The following is a 16855-nucleotide window of genomic DNA, read 5'->3' on the forward strand; positions in this document are numbered from 1 at the left end:
TAGCTGAATCTTTTATCTGCAGCACTGGGCACTTCTCACAAACTGCTTTGCATATGTTTAGTTTCCTTTCCATTCTGATTACATCATCTCCTCCTAATTAGACCATAAGCTACTTAGAGGTGAGAACAAAGTCACACTTCTCAGTATACTCTAGAGCATCTAGCCACACACACAGTAGGGACTCAGTTAAATTTATGCCTCGGCTGAGATATTTGTCTAGGAAAGAGCTGGGAAAAACTAAAGCCTATGGAGAAGAGGATGATGATAATAATACTGATTACAATAACAACTAATTTTTTGAGCACTTACTCTGTGTCAGGCATGGTACTAGGTGCTTTAAATGCGTTCTCTCATGGACTCTTTCCATCAACCCTGGCTAAAAGTTTTAGTTTGTTGGTGGGTTAGTTGACTGACTTTAACTAACAATTATCAAGAGCTTACCATATGCACAGACATTGTTCCAAGTATATTCAATTCGTAATATCTCATTTAGACCTTACAGCAAATCTATATGTCAGATATTAGTATGCTCATTTATAGATTGCTCAAAGTTATGTACCTAGAAAATGAAAGACTCAAGATTCAGATCCTTGAGTTTGTCTCCAAAGCATAGTCTTAACTCCTGTGTCCTAGTACTAAGAGGTTAGGTGACATGACAAAGTGTATGTAGCTAATAAATGACAGTTTGGAGATTTGAACTCCCTGGCTCTAGAGCTCAGTCAGGTCCAATGGCTGGTAGCAGACACAGAACTCCAAAGCGACAGCTCACAAATGTAGCTTTTGTTTGTTTCAATCTGTGGACCTCTTCCATATGACAAGAGTTCATGCAGCCCTCTTCTAAACCCTTGTACTTGTCAACAGACAAGCTCTCCTCAGACTTAGTGAGAAGATTAATGAGGCTTTGAATGAGACACCAAGGACATATGCCCTAGTTTCAATGGATCATAAATCAATTAATGTATACCACCAGAAGTTAAATGCTATAATTTTAGGAATATTACCACCCGAGAGCCACCCCTGATACCCTCCTCTTATACCTCACCAAAAAAGTTTTGGTGTAGGGGCTGTACTCATTTCATTAGTTAATCATTGAGCACAAATACGAGTGACATTCAAGTGCTTTCCTGAGCTTTGTTCTGTTCTTGGCCACCTCCAAGTAACCCTGTGGGGTTCATTCCTCCCTCTGCAGCTCACACATCCTCCAAATGAAAGCTGTTGGAGGTAGGTTTTTATTTCCGAACAATGGTCACAGATTTCTGAATTGGTGGCATAAAATTCCTTACACCTGGTTGCTCCCTCTGGTTTAAAACATTAAGTGTTGAGGGCCTAGCCCCTGGGACCTGTGTGAGTTCTTATTAACTGGGAATTTCTTCATGTAAACCTCATAATAATCTTATAACAAGGTACTGCTATTGTCCCTATTTTACAAATTAATGATTTGTAAATTTCAGGCAGTTTAAGTAACTTGCTCAAGGTCACTAAATGGTGGCATGAAGTCTTAAAGCCAGGTGTGCTTGGACCCAGGGCCGTGGCATAGAACTCTCTTCATTTACTACAAAAAGCCTTTCCACTCATGAAGAGATGGGACTGGGAGCACCTCTGGAGTGCAGATAGGTAATCTAGAGAAGTAGTTCTCAGTCCTAGCTATGTATTAAAATTGCCTGGGATGCTTTTAAAATATACTGATGCCCGGGCCCCACCTCAGCCCACTGAAATCAGAATCTCTGGAGGTAGGACTCAGGTATCAATATTTTTAAAGCTCCTTGGGTAATTGTAATGAGAAGCCAGACTGAAAACCACTCACACACGGGAAAGAACTGAACTCATGCCTGGGAGAGCGGATTCCAGATCCCAAAGCTGATGCGAGCTCTAACAGCAACAACTTGCTGGTTTTGCTGCTGCTGTCCCAGAATCCCACAGCTACCTCTGCCCCACAGAGAACAGTAGCTCTATCCCCTCCTCTCTGGCCTCTAAAATGTAACATGGTTGTTAGCCGCACACATTTCACAGCACCCAGCTACTTACTTATCTTCTATGAATTCTTCCCCTGTACACAGTTAGTCATTCCCTCTTGTGAGTTCCCACAACGCCACAATCATCCACCTCATAGATTAGTTATCTCGTTGTACTGTCCCTGTTTATGTCTCTCTCCCCCACTGAGCTGTGAGCTGCACAGGGACTGGGGCTGTGCCTGAACCATCCCTGTATCTTCCCCGTGTGATGGAGCATTTAGCACAGAGGATGGACTTGAACAATGTTGGTTGAAAGGATACATTCAGACCTAAAGAGCTGGATTCGGATATCAGAAAAATCTTTAGAGAAATCTTTTCCTTTGGTTGTCACCGTGTCTCCTTCCTTTAACCTCCATTTGACACAAAGACTTTATAGGAAACAAAAAACAAAAGTAATTCATCCTTCAAGATTTGCCTTAAAACCTATCTCCAAAAAGAACTCTCTTGGATTGTCCCCAGCTTGTAACGATCTTTTAGTGAATTTTTATGGTCTCTGTAGTCTGCATAATTCAGTTGTCAATTACATTCTTCTGTTACTCTCTTTAATACTTGTTTTTTTTAATGCTTACGTTTATGTTTTACCTTCCTAACAAGACTGTCAACTCCATGAATTTACTATCTCAAAGATGGTAAATCATTTTCTTGGCTCACTTGTTTGATATCTCCTGACAAACTGTAAGCTCTTCGAGGCCTGATACTCTCTGTTATCACTCCTCACATGGCAGCACCAGGCACAGTGCTGGCACAGGCTGGGAGCTCAGCGAGACTGCTAAATGAAGACATTTGGTAACCCCTCTTAGCCTAGTGCCCTGAACTCACTGAACTCACTAGGTATTCACTAATCATATTTGCCAACTGGGTATGACATGAAAAAATAGATTCTTGTTATAAGGTATGGTTCATATAACACATAGAAATTCTCAGATTAAACCTTATTTCAGTTTTTTTGTTTTTTGTTTTTTTACTTTTTGTAAATGCCTTTTTTGGCTCCAAAATTGAATAGAAGTATCAGGGAAGAATCCTTCATTCACTTCCAAATCCCTTCCACATCAATTTTTCACAAAGCCCCTAAACCTTCAGTTCAAATCACTCTGGATTTCATACATATCCACTATTATTAAATTCAACAAGTCACTGCAGAGAAAAGAGAGTGGCGCCAGCTGGGTTGGTTGGTGCCTGCACACCCACACTCGCACCTAGCTATGACTTCTGAATATGGAATCAGGTCTGCTATTTAATTTCTTAATGAAGGAAATAGATTCCCCTGGGGAGCCCTCTCAATAGAGATGCTGCTCTGCTGTACCAGCTCTAAAACACAGGGCTCTGCTCTGTTTTGCTGACTGATGATACAGTAGGGTCCCTCGCAGATGGCAGGCTTGGTATCCAAAGACAGTCACATTTCCAGACAGATCATTGTTTTCTGTTTTCCTTTGGTGCAGTAGAAATGTGTGCATGTATGGAGCGGGGAGTGGGGGGGGGGGAAGGAGGATAATAGAAACAAATGAGCTCACCTGCCCCAGAAAATCATTCCACCACCCTTGTCACCCAACACCAAATCCCCAGCCCCATTTTTGGCCTAACAGCTGCTGCTGCCTGGCACACACAGCTGTTGCTACTGAGTTCTAATGAGCTGTAGTTAGCAAGGTAGGAAGAAGAGAAGGGCTCCAATGTCACTAATGAGGAGGGGTGAAGACAGACACTCAGCAAAGCTGGTTTTAAAGGAGATGAGCATAAGGAAAGAAGGAAGGCAGCACCAGAAGACAGCATGTCCCAAGGTTCAAATTAGAGGCTATGTATAAGGGGTCCTCTGGAACACTACAAGTGTGTCTCAAAATCACCACCTTCTAGGGCTGGCTGCATTCCTCCACCACAGGCAGAAGAAAGAGAGGAAAAGGCATCTTATTTGGCTAACCCACACCTAGCTCTAGGTACCTGGGCATCACCCCTTCAGCATTCTTCAAAATACAATGGCTACCGTGGCTGTCTCCCCCAGTACAGGCAGTGGAAGATCAGTAACGTCCACAATGCCATGGCCAGAAAGTTCAGGCCAAACTAGCTTTGGCAGGTATATTTGGGACTGCAAGAAGGCCAGGAAGGGGCAGTCCAGGGGGACTGAATTTCTGTATTCAAAAGGCTTTTCCAGCACATTTTGCTTCTTAGTACAGAGTGATGGGCAAACAGGTTTTATCAGTAGTGACTCAGTTTCCCTCTTTTAATGGTGCCCTAGAAGAATTGTGAAATTTATCGAGGAGAGGACTGCTTTCTAACGAGGCCCAGTGATGGAAACAGGAGAAGGGCTCCTATTTCTGACCCTTCTCAAGCTCCTCAATAGTCATTGAAAAAAACACTAGAAAAAGATTTGAAGGGAAAAAAACAACCTACCTGTTACACACACACACACACACACACACACACACACACACACACACACGTTGACAAAATTGGGGTCCTCTGACCACATGTTCCCAGGCGAGGGTGACCAGGTGATGCTCTGCCTTCTTATATCATCTCATATTGTAAACAAGTGCCTTTTGCAGTCTGTTTAGTGCCATGTTTTTCACATTTTGATTGTTTTTGTTGGTGATTTTGCTGTTTAAAATGGCCCCCAAGCATAGTGCTGAAGTGCTGTCTAGTGTTCCTAATACAAGAGGGCCATGATGTGCCTTACGGAGAAAATATGCATGTTAAGTGAGCTTTGTTCAGGCACAAGCTATAGCGCTGTCACCATGAGTTTAATGTTAATTAGTCAACAGTATATATTAAATAAGGTGTCTTTAAACAGAAGCACACTTAAAACAAGGTTTCATCGGTTGATGAAAAAGTTGTGACCAGAGGCTCACAGAAACCTAACTCTGTATTTACCCCCAGGAGCAACGCTTCAGTATTCACTAATTCAGTGTTTTCAACGACTTTATGGAACATAATTGCTGCAAATAATGAGAATTGACTATACTTTTTGGCATAATTTTGACTACTTGGACTGGTTTTCTATGGTATTTCGAATCACAGACACTGTGAGATAGATGAACAATGAAAGGAAGGGTAGGTAGGAAACTGTAGTTTGAGACAGTATAAAGGAGAAATACATTAGCTTTAGAGGCGGGTAGACCTATGTTTGAACCCTGACTCTGCCCTTCCTTAGCTGTGTGTATTAGTTTTCTACTGCTGCATAAATAATTACCACAAACAACACTGATTACCTCTCAGTTTCTATGAATCACAAGTCTAGGCACAATTTGACTGCAGTCAAGGTGTCAGCTGGGGCTGCTATCTTATCTGAGGCTCAGCGTCCTTTTCCAAATTCCAGTGGTTGCTGGCAGAATTAATTTCCTTGTCGCTGTAGAACTCATGGCTTGCTTCTCCAAGGCCAGCCGGAGAGAGACTCATATCTTTTAAAGAGCTCATCTGATCAGGTCAGACCCAGGATAATTTCCCTTAAAGTCAAGGCTTAAAAGTTACCTAATTAGGGACCCAAATTAAACCTGCAAAATTCCTTCACCTTTGTCTTATAACATAACCATAGCATATAACCATTACCATAGTCACATTCGATGACAGAAAACTGCCTTGCTTACATAAGATGAAGGTGAGGCTAAGGCATCTCCAAATATAAGGATAAAACAAACAAACAAATAAACAAACAAAAAAACAGGAGGCCCTAATTGAAAAAACCAGAGTGATGGAAAATATTTAATTCTTTTTTTTTAAACGCCTACAGTACCTGGTATTCCTAAGTGGTCGCCCAACCAAGTACTAACCAGGTCCGACCCTGCTTAGCTTCCGAGATCAAACGAGATCGGGCATGTTCAGGGTAGCGTGGCTGTAGACGATATTTAATTCTTTGGTCACTGAACTTCCTCTTCTGGGGAGCATGGAGGAAGGGACTAAACCTTGGACAGCAGTATGGGAGTGTTGCTTATCTTGCTTCAGATCACTAGGCCATCAAGACAAGCTTCTCCATCTAGAGGAGTCCAGGCCCCACAGGCTTGTGGTTTTCATCATATGAGCCCACAGATGAGATTTCACTCTGAAACAGTAATTATTCTGGTAAAGCTTCCTGATCAGCAACAGGCTCTGGGGTTGATAGTGCACCCCGGGCCCTGGGAGGCAGGTTCTAGTGAGAGAGGCCTCAACACTCCTTACGTGCTGCTCAGAGACATGCCTAAGAACCGTCAGGATCCTGTACTATAATTATCATAGTTGTCCCAACTTGAGTCCCACTGGCAAGTGATTTTACATGCAATTATACTCGACATAAGAAAAGACTTTACCCATCATCCTCTCAGCCCTTCTTCCTCCCTCTCCTTTCATTCTCCTTCTCTCTCCATGTTACTTCTTTCTTTCCCTTCATCTCCCAAAGGAGTCCAATAAAGTCTACATCAGGATGCAGAGGAATCAACCTCAAGGTCACCTTATACCCTGGCCCTAGGGTTGCTTGCTCCTTGGAGAGCAGCCTGTCATGTTCTCTGACATTGTCAAAGAACGCACAAATAATATTTCCCTCCACTTTCCTCCAGACAAAACTATTTGGCTTTCTATCTTTAGATCAACTGTCTCTTCCTAAAAGCTCACCTTGGGCTCAGGGAGGGAAAATAATTACTGGTGGGGGAAAATGAGCAAAACGCTGGCCCACATAGGTCAGAGTGGCTGTGACACGGCCAAGATTCTATTAATTAACTACTTTACTAATAAATAGCAATATAATACCCTTGATGAGTAATTTAGACTCAGCACTATGTTAAATATTTTATAGTCATGTTAAATCCTTGTAACAACCTTATGAAGTAGATACTATTATTATCCACATTATATACATGAACAAAGTGAAAAGTTAGGTAACTTTCCCTAGATCACATCACCAATCAGTTTCCAATCTGGGACTCCAACTTGGTCTGTGTGACACTTGATCTGTACATTTAATCAACCTGTTCTATTACCTTGCTATGTGTACATGGGCTTCTACCTATACTGTTGTTCTCAGACTTTGGTTACTGGAAATTTCATTGTGCAAATGATAAAGCAAAATTTTGCCTTCCAGATCCACAACACTCATTCAGTGCCCCCTACTCACCTATCAGTGCCGCCTCTTTTCATCACAAACGGCCATGGTATTTTCAGTTGTTCCCCAGCCAGGGACTTTGCAGAGGAAAGCAGGTAACATACCTGCATTTCAGGACAAGCAGGAATACACTTGTATCTCAGGACCAGCTGCAAGGTACCAGGGAACTCCAAAGGGAGAGACAATCTAGAGAATGAGACCCTCTTTTGCCTCCCCAGTCACAAGATGAAAGACAACTATACGGTGGGAGCATTGTTGTCAATGGCCCAGAGTTTAGCCATCGGAAAGATGGAAAAGAGAAATGGGCCTATGGCTCATAGAGCATCAGCAGGAGACCTTGGGCAGTTGTTTAAGAACTATCAATGGACTAGGGCTAAGGAGATTGGAAGATAAGAGGTCATTATAATACCTGCAATAATGTAACTAAACTGATTTGAGTATGTGGCAGAGAAAGTGGCCATTTTAGTTTTTTGGACCCTCATCTAACTTGCAAACAGGAATTGAAAGGCTTACGATTATAACGAAGCTGTTAAATGAGCTCGGTCCTCCTTGTGCCTTGGGAGCTGTGGGTCAGGGTCCTGAGGACAGTTAACCCCAGCAGCAGAGACCTTCTCTCCACCAGTCCTTTGGCCATCGGTATGAGGGCCCTCACTCACTTACCGAAGTCTAGACTAGGCATTGTGCAGAGCTTGGGTATCAGTTCTCTAGAGCTGCTGTAACAAATTACCACAAACTTGGTGGCTGAAAAAAGAAATTTATTCTTTCACAGGTCTAGAAGCTGAAGCCTAAAGTCACGGTGTCAGTAGGGTTGATGTCTTCCTCAGAGGTTCTGAGGAAGAATCTATTCTGTGCTTCTCTCCTAGCTTCAATTGTTTGCAGAAAGTCTCTGGAGTCCTTTGGCTTGTAGCTTATCACTCTGCATCTTAGTCTCTGTCATCACATAGCCATCTTAGAAGAGTGCCAGACATAGGATCTAGGGCCCACCCTAATTGAATATAACCTCACCATAACTCTATTTCCAAATAGGCCACATCCTGAGGTTCTAGATGGACATGAATTTGGGAGGGGTGTGTGTGTGTGCAAACTGTCAATGGTTCCACATAGCAGCAAAGAAAGGTTTTGGGTTCCTCAAGATGAGGGCTCAAATAAACCTCAGTGCAGACAGGGAGAGACATCCTGAGCAGTGTCCATGTCAGACTGAAGCAATGTTCCTGCATCTAAAACATTTCACAGAAATTAAGCCCAAAGGGGCCAAGAAAGTCAAGCAGAGAACTAAGGCAACTTCCCCCATAGCTCAAGACAGCAGCCTGCCTTCCACTCCAGAGTACATTAGAATTATCCAGGTAAAATGCAGGGTAACTCAATCCATCTAACACCCTCTCCCCATAAGCTAATGTAGAAAATAGGCAAATGCCTTCGATCTCCTTTCATCTCCCTTCTAAACCCCAGAAGGGCCAGGGGACACCCTGGGGCTCCAGACATTTGACGAGAATGAAGTTCGCTCAGCGTCCCACTCAGTCATTCCCTCAGCCCCCTACTCAGACAATCCTGGGCAGAGGGGCTCATGGCAAAGAGCAGAGCAGCACTGAGTAAACCCTCACAGTCCCCCAAGGAGGCCCTTTCTGCTTTGTGGGGACTCATTTCTGAGGCCTTTGGGGAAGTGCTATGCAGAACTGCATCCAAGCTGGGCTAAGCAGATTAGTTCCCTCCCAGCGAAAGGTTCTGGGCAGCTGAGCAGGGCACAGTGGCAGGGGGCTGTCATTACAAGGCCCAGATAGGACATAATTACATGCTCCCTGGAGGGAGCTCCTAATTGAATTACAGGGTGTCTCCTGAGCATCAAAGGCAGCCGGTGCTCAGAGGTGGACTGAGCAGCTCAGGAACAGACCTTCTCAAGAGCTGGTGCGGGGCCAGGCTCAGGCTATAGAGAAACTCAGGGACATCCTAGCCCACAGGGCTCTGCGAATCTCCTGAAACTGGGACAGGAGGGGAGGAAGGTGTGGAAAGTGGAGGATGGTGGGAGTCCCGATCCTCATGCCTGTGGAGTGCGTTCCAGTCACATGACCTCTGGGCTTCTGCAACCTGGAGCTGGTATACCGCCAGAGGACATGCTGAGAGTTCACGCTGTTCATTCATTCATCCATTCAACAGACATTTTTTGTGTCCCTATGATATGTGAGGCACTCTGATAGACATGGGGAAGAACTAGGTGCTGCTCTGGTCTGAGAACATGGCCTGCCTGGGGACCGTTTACTCCTGAGGCCAACTTCTACTTACAGCTGTGTGTGCCCAAGCCAAAGCCAGTTGTCCGTTTTATTTTAATAAGTCCTTCTGAGTTGACTGAAGGAAGGGAGATGTGCAAGTCACTTTTCATGATTCCAAACTGAGTCCCAGAAAAAAGCAGGGAACAGTGCCTCTACGTGGCCACAACTCTTGGAGGTCCGTTCTTCTAAAGCATCTCTCACACACACTCCTCTTCCCCACCAGACTGGGTAACTCCCTGAGGACAGGGACTGTGCCTTTTCTCACTGTGCTTATTAGCCCACATACATCTGCTAATTGTATCCTGAGCAACTGACACCCACCTCCCCACCTCCCCTCTCCTGTTGCTTCCAGCCTCATTGATTTGGAGAGTTCTCATAGGCTCTCCAGGGGCTGCAACTGAGACCCACTTGTTCTCTCTTATCATCACCCCCTCTAAGCCTTGATCATGGATCCCTCAGATACCATGTATACAGCATCAAAGGAGGCCCTTAAATCTGAACACACGATCCTGAGCCAGCCTTGCTCCGTTCCCCAGGCCGCAGGCCAAAGCGTCATCTGTTGGTAATTCTTGATGGCAAAGTGACACAAACAAGGATCCTCCATGCGCACCGGCTTGGGCAAGGGTGGGTCTGAGCCAACGGTCAAGGGTGACGAATCCAGATTTCTGAACAGGGCATTAAGGAGTTTATTTGGCCCTTGACAAATTCCCTGGGGTCAGTTTCCCCTGAACTAAAAAGAAAGAACTCAACTCTTGCCTTAAGGAAGAGATGTAGAATTTGCTCTTAGCTTCTTCTACAGGAGGAGAAGAAAGCCTGGTCCTTTCAGTTTCATAATCTTATTATGATGCTAATATATGTAACACAATGGAGAAAGAATTTGTGATTTAGAATCAGAAGATCTAGGTTTTGATTCTTACTCTTAAAAGCTCTGTGTCCTAGGGTAAATTACTTAATACTTCGTGGGCTCTGTTACTTAATATGAAGCAAGTGGTAATATTAACCTTAAAGGTATGACAATATCCTTATTTTTTTTCATATTTTCATGTAAATATTAGAAGTTTTACTACATAAGAACAGTAACAATAGTAAACTTTCTCCAAGGTCTGAACAACGGTGAAGCCCTGGTAACCAATACTGTGCCCTATATTCTCATATATTACCTAGAATATTCTGATTTCATGGGGTCACTCTCATCAAAACAACTTTAAACAACTAGTGCATAATATTTTCAAAGCATTTTACATCAGTTAGTTCCTTTGAAAGTTGGCCCTCAACTATGTTCAATTCTGCTTTCTCCTCAACCTCCAAAATAGAAAGTAAATATTCTTCTAATACTCCACAGGTTAATTAAAATGTTATTTCTCTCTGCTTTGGCTAGAATTATATTAACTCATTCTAGTAACACTAGTTATTTTTTGCTGTATTTTATGAAAACAACTGAAATCTAATTAATTTTCAGATAATCTTCTAAAACATGGGTTCCATGAGGAGGAGCGGATAATTAAAATGGCCTGTGGTAAGGATCTGGCTGGAAACAACTGATCAATCTTATAAAACCCACTGGGTCAGTAGGGGTTCTGGAAGATTCTGCTCTAATAAGAAAACTATTTGCTTTATGTGACCAATAGGAATTTATGTCCTTGTGGATTCATCCAGGGAATAGAAGAAGGTTCTGTGTTATACAGGATGAAGGAGTCATTCAATGAGTTTCTCCCACTAGGATGAGCTTAGTATTGTAGAGATAGTGGTAACTTCATGCTAATGCACCTCAGTGAGATGAAGACTCCTAGTTTCTTTATCCCATGAAGTTCTTTCCATCTCTCATCCCTAGACTAACGTTGACAGATATTTGGCCTTTTCTTCTCACATCCACAGTTGAGCCCGGATACAGCCTCAAAAATCCTTTCCAAGATGGCCCCCTGGACAGCTACTACGGACACAAGAGGAGTTCTATTTTACACCCCAGCCCTGTGCCCTGGGACATGGGCACCTGCCAGAGTCACACACTGTGCCACCTGGAGATAAGAATGCTCTGGCTTCTGGGGAGTTCCTGGAAAGGCATCAAGTTACGGTTCTAAAGACAGGGTACCTGCTGGCTCCAGCTAAGTCCAACTGACCAGCTGTCTACCGGGGGAAGGGAGGGGTGGGAAAAGCTTTCATTCTGCCCCTGGTGAGCATGAGTGGCAGGGAAGCTTTCAGTCTCTGGAACACAGGCTGCTCTGGAAACCCGAACCTAGGGAGAAGCTTTGAAAGTGACTCAGTACCCAAACAGTTCACCTGCAAATGACAGCTGATTATCTTTTGACGCTAGTGTCCTGGAGAGGACAGAGCAAAAGAAGGTAAAGGGGAGAAGTGACCCTGGTAGCCTTGAGGTTTGTGTCACTGAGCATCAGCTCCTAGGAATGTTTTCTGTTTATCTGAACAGAGGCCAGCTTAATCTTAGCTGCTGAGTCTGTGGTCAGCTTGATAAATCTGATAGGCCCGGGGCTCCAGAGGTGGTTATTTTTCCTATTCTCCACCCTACTGTCTCAGCACAGACCACTGTAAAGTCAGTGCTCTCTCTCAGGCACTGCAAACCTTAAATATTATGTGAGTTTTGAGGTGACAGATGACTATCTCACCTGGGATTCCTCTCTAAGTGACATTGCCCACCACTTATAAAAACAACTGCTGAGATAGGATACCATGGAACCCCCATGGCAAGTTGATTTCTCTATCCCACCATCCAGTTATGGCAGATTAACTGTTGGGTTGGGGGTGAGGAGGAGCTTGGCTTGACACAGGGCAACCAACACATATCTGGCCAGTGGCCTTTACATAGCAAAGTTGGGGAAAAAGTCGGGGAAGGGAATGAACCAATCAGATTCTCTCTCTTGAGAATCTGAGCTAGAAAAACTGAAAGATCTTTCCAAGTAGGGGTTGAAAGCATATGTGGAAAGAGGAGCCATGAAGTAGGACTACTGGTCTATGAGGTATCATTGCAAGCTGGAAGGAATAAGAGAGAAGGCCACAGAGAGACATAGAGATGCCAAGAGACAAATACTATGTGGCCTGGGAGGGAGAGCATCAGAAAGAGGAGGTGGTCCCTAGGGTTCCCTCAGCCTCTGATGGTTTTCTGATACCAGTTTCAGGCTATGCTGGATCCTTTCAACTCAACCTTCTTGTCTTAACATGCAGTTGGGCAAACACTTTGTGGTGAAGGAGAAAAGAGCACCACAATGAGTGGTCTGTTGCCTGGGAGATATCAGTCTTCTTGGTATTATCATGAAGCTAGTTCTTTCTGTCCATATGACAGGCTTTCTTAAGGAATATACAGCTCGTTCTTGATCACTCAAAGAAATTGTAGATCAGACAGAAGACAGAAGGCAATCCAAGTACAGATGCCAAGAGTGTGAGGGAAGAGGTTATAGGGAAGAGGATAAGAACAGAAGAGGAGACAGGACTAGCGGAAACAGGGAGGAAGACACTGAGCATGAGCAGGAGTGGAAACCACAGGACTAACATCTGCAGTGCCTGCAGCATATGCAGTAGAGAAAGAAAAGTTACAGAAGAGGACATTTAGAAGAGAGAGCAAGTGAAAGAAATGAGTACACAAACAGAAAGTAAGGTATGAGTAGGAAAATAAAGTGAACACATTTGAAGATTTGTAGCCAGGGCCATGGTTAACCCTAGTAATGGTGGCAGAGTACACCTACATCTCCACAGCTCAGAAAGAGAGGACCAGGTGGTAGTGGGGTTCACAAGGAGAACTCATGTGGGTTAGACAAGGAAAATCCAAAAGGTAGACAAATCAAGACCAAGAGCTCTGGAAAAAGATGGACTACTAGGGAGACTTAAATATATACACATACCTAGTGCTGACTCAGTTTTCATAAAAAAAAAATTTTGATAATGAATATGTTTCACTTTCAACTTTATCTTCTCTACTTATCCAGGTAATTTCCTACTTGGGTACCTGGTAGGTGGTAGTGGTGGGAATATAATTCCTATGAATGTTTACCATGTGCTTTCCTTCACGGTCATTTAGCAAAACTCTCAAAGCATTTGATTCCTGAAAAATGCTTCTGGACTGTACTGAAATTAATTATGGGGACTTTGCTCTATTTGCAGATGAAGGAGTTCTCTCTCTCCAATACCAATTATATACTACTGACTCAAACCCAGGGCTTCCCATTGGATTCTGGAAGCACAACTTAAGTTTCTCTTTTAAAAAACAAAAAGAAAACAACACCTTGAAAAAGCTGAAGACCTAGCTCTGTATTCTACCTTCCTTGTAAAGTTAGGGGCACAACTAAAGGGTGGAAAAGCAATGAATGCTTATGCACCACCCAAATACATCTGGGAAGATGAAAAAAGGTTGGACAACAAGGAAGAGTCCTCCCCCACTCACCCACCTCGCTTTGCCAAAGTGTTCCTTTCTGTCACTCTTGTGAGTGAATAAGGAAACTTTGACCCTAAGAGCTAGGAGCCAAGACAAAATAAGTAAGGCCATGGCAGGATCTCTATTGATATCCCTTTACTATTACTGCCTCAAGTTCCAACTAGCACCTCTCGAAGCAGTGCACAGGAGAACCTACTTTGAGGATAAGACTTATTTTTTGACTGGCTAGTCATGTGATCATCTCTAATCACAATGTGTCTTTCTCCTGAGACCTGCCTGACATTCTCCCTAGTGGAATCTGCAACCCTGTAACACTGAGAAGACCAAGTATGGACACACTAGCTGCTCTGCTGCATATGGTCCCTAACCAAGTCAGGTAGAGGGGATGTTGCCTGATCCAGTGTTGCAAAGGAAAACTGCACCTTTAGGTCTTAAACAAGTTAACCAGGAAGGCTCTGGACTTCTGGCGATTTTTGCAGACATGTAAGGTTTGAGTAGACTTGGGGTGCTTTGTGGATCCTGGAGTTGAAATATAGCCTTCTTTGATACACTCTTTGACAATTTCAGTAATTAAGAAGAAGAAGGAAAAAAATCATCAGACATGGGGCCTCTCTGGACACAACACACAATAACCAAAGTTTGTGCTAAAAAGGCCATGTAGTCTTTTAGTCATTCCTTTGTGCCCAGAAGAGGGAGAACTGTAGTTGAACAACCTATCTGAAATGTTCCACTGTACTGTTATGTTCTCCCATTCAACAATTGGCTTAGATCTGGATTCTCTTCTTCAGGGCAACTCTGAGCCAAGTATATAACTCCACCGTGAGGTCCATGAAGTGATGGGCCCTGGTGACTGACTGTTTATCTAAAGCTGGAGAGAGATATTGTTACGGCAAGTCAGGCGCTGAAGGCAAAAGAAAACAAAAAGGGAAGGGATGTCAGCAAAGAGAGAATTATCACCACTTCCACCTGACTACCACCCTCGCTCAGCTTGCAGCTTGTGACTTTTCTCAAGCACAGAAAGGGCATTCTGGAGGCAAATACTCTCCCTTGGTAGCAGGAAAGAGCCAAAGAAAAAGAAAAAAGCCTACTGTGTTTTAATCGAATTGGAGAATGTACAAATTTTGTCCTGGAGAACTCCAGATTTTTATAGATTTTGATGGAAAGATTACTTGGGGTTAAAACTTTACACGGAAAGCACCCCTAGAAGAGAATGGCCTGCATCTTTTGAAAAGAATTCATTATTTCACGGAACAAGGTCTTGTCTGCAGTTCATCAGCACTGCCTGAAAGATGTCCCAGGTATGCTCGTTAGCTTTCCTCAGTAAGAGATCACCAAGATAAAGTTTTTTTTTTTAATTTCTATAAGCTCAATATTTTCTTTCCTGAACAGTCTCAAGAGAACTGAGAGATTAAAAAATAGTCCATAATATATTATTATTCTTAGTTAAGATATTAGTCACATAATATTCTTGAGTTTGCACTTCTAGAGCATCTTCCACCCCAAAATTTCCACATTCTTCCCAAAGTTAACATTTTCCTGACAGGTAAAAATAAAATGGAAATGTCCAAACAGGGAGAGGGAGATATTGAATCTGTAGGCTTTAAAAAGTCCTTTCCAGCTCCAACTTTCATATCTAGCTGTGTGATCTTGAACAAGTCACTTTCCCTCTCTGAATCTCAGCTTCAAAATTCATAGAAATGGGAGGTTAGATACTTTCTAGATTTAACACTTTAATTTTAATGGAAAACATGTGGCACAGCTAATATTACATTCTTCTTCGAAGGAGGCCACTTCTATTTAATTATAGTAAATCTTGGCATTTGCATATTTGACATCTGTCACTTTGACTATTCCCAGAGACCCCAAAGGTCCATGAGCTGCAATAATCTGTTATTTTGCAGAGGTGTGCTGTGAGTCTGGGATACAGGAACCAGTCATGTGTTTAGTGAGTGAGATTAACGTTCTGGCAGAACCCATGTCTCCGTGAGGTTTTGCTATTGTCTGCAGAAGGCTCAAAGGCCATAATGCTCATGAGGTACTGTAGTAGTAGTCACAAAGGTGGGGGATTCTTCTAGATCATGAAGATGTCAACAGCATCCCTCTTAGATGTCAAGAGTTTACTGTAATGGGTGTTTAAAGTAATCATGCACCTACTCCCACTTCATCTCCTTTACTACATCATTAATAAAGGCTACTTTAAAAAGTTTTAGTGGTGTGATATAGCAAGGAGATTTCATTCCTCTTTTAATGACCTATCTCAACTGTACCACTTCTCCTATGTGTTTTGATTTGTCTGTATACGTGCATCCTCTCCAGTGGAGAATAAGATCCTTGAGAGCTGAAATGCCAGCTTGTCTTCTTCTTTTTTTTTTAATCTCCAGTACCTTGTAACATACCTAGTATGTAGCAGATATTGAACGAATGTTTACTGAATGACTGAGCACATTCTATGAGCAGACACTATGTTAACAGTGCATTTTCTTCCCATTTGTATGTGGTACTTATCACACCCCAGCAGGATAGATACTATTCTTCCTATCATTCCAACAAAATATCTGGGACTCAGACAGGTGAAGTGACTTGTTCAGTTATAGCCCTGGTGAGTAATACATTCATATCTGTTTGTTAAAGTCTAAATTTCATGTTTTTCCATCCTATTATCTTTGAAGAAGTAAAGCATAAAACCAAATAAGTGAATCCAGACTCAGTATTATTGATAGAGCATAGGCCTAGCTTCAAACTGAATAGATTTAGAGGAGTAGGTGAGGGCAAAATTGATAACATGCTGCTAGATTTGGTAGGCAAATAAAGCTACGCAAAGAGGGAAGGATTAGAAAGTGGAATTGGAATTGTTCCAGGCATCACATAGCTTCTAAGTATCCTGAGAGTTTCAATTTCTGTTTCCAGATCAGTACTGCAATTAGCAGAGTCTCAGGTAAGAGCTGGGTCCTAGCTAAGTTGGTGTTGAGTCAAAGCTGCAACCAGAAATTTCAGTTGGAACTGGAAAGCAAGCATTCATGATACAATTCAGCAAGTCATTTGAAAAGCCACTTTCCTTCCTTCATGTCATGATTTTGTCAAGAACTTTCGAGCCGTTCATCTCTAAGTTGGGACCAGCAGCATCAGGAGCTTGTTAGAA

The 16855-nt window shown here is 42.9% G+C and overlaps 1 protein-coding gene and 1 pseudogene across 3 annotated transcripts in view; both read right to left on the reverse strand.

The window, feature by feature from the left end:
* Window positions 1-16855, reverse strand: part of SLC8A3 (solute carrier family 8 member A3) — a 157060-nt gene that overhangs the window by 81120 nt on the left and 59085 nt on the right. The gene's annotated exons all lie outside the window — the stretch shown is intronic.
* Window positions 5722-5840, reverse strand: LOC120612813 (uncharacterized; annotated as a pseudogene).

This window comes from Pteropus medius, unplaced genomic scaffold (genome assembly GCF_902729225.1).
Source record: "Pteropus medius unplaced genomic scaffold, Ma_sr-lr_union100, whole genome shotgun sequence".
NCBI lineage: Eukaryota > Metazoa > Chordata > Mammalia > Chiroptera > Pteropodidae > Pteropus > Pteropus medius.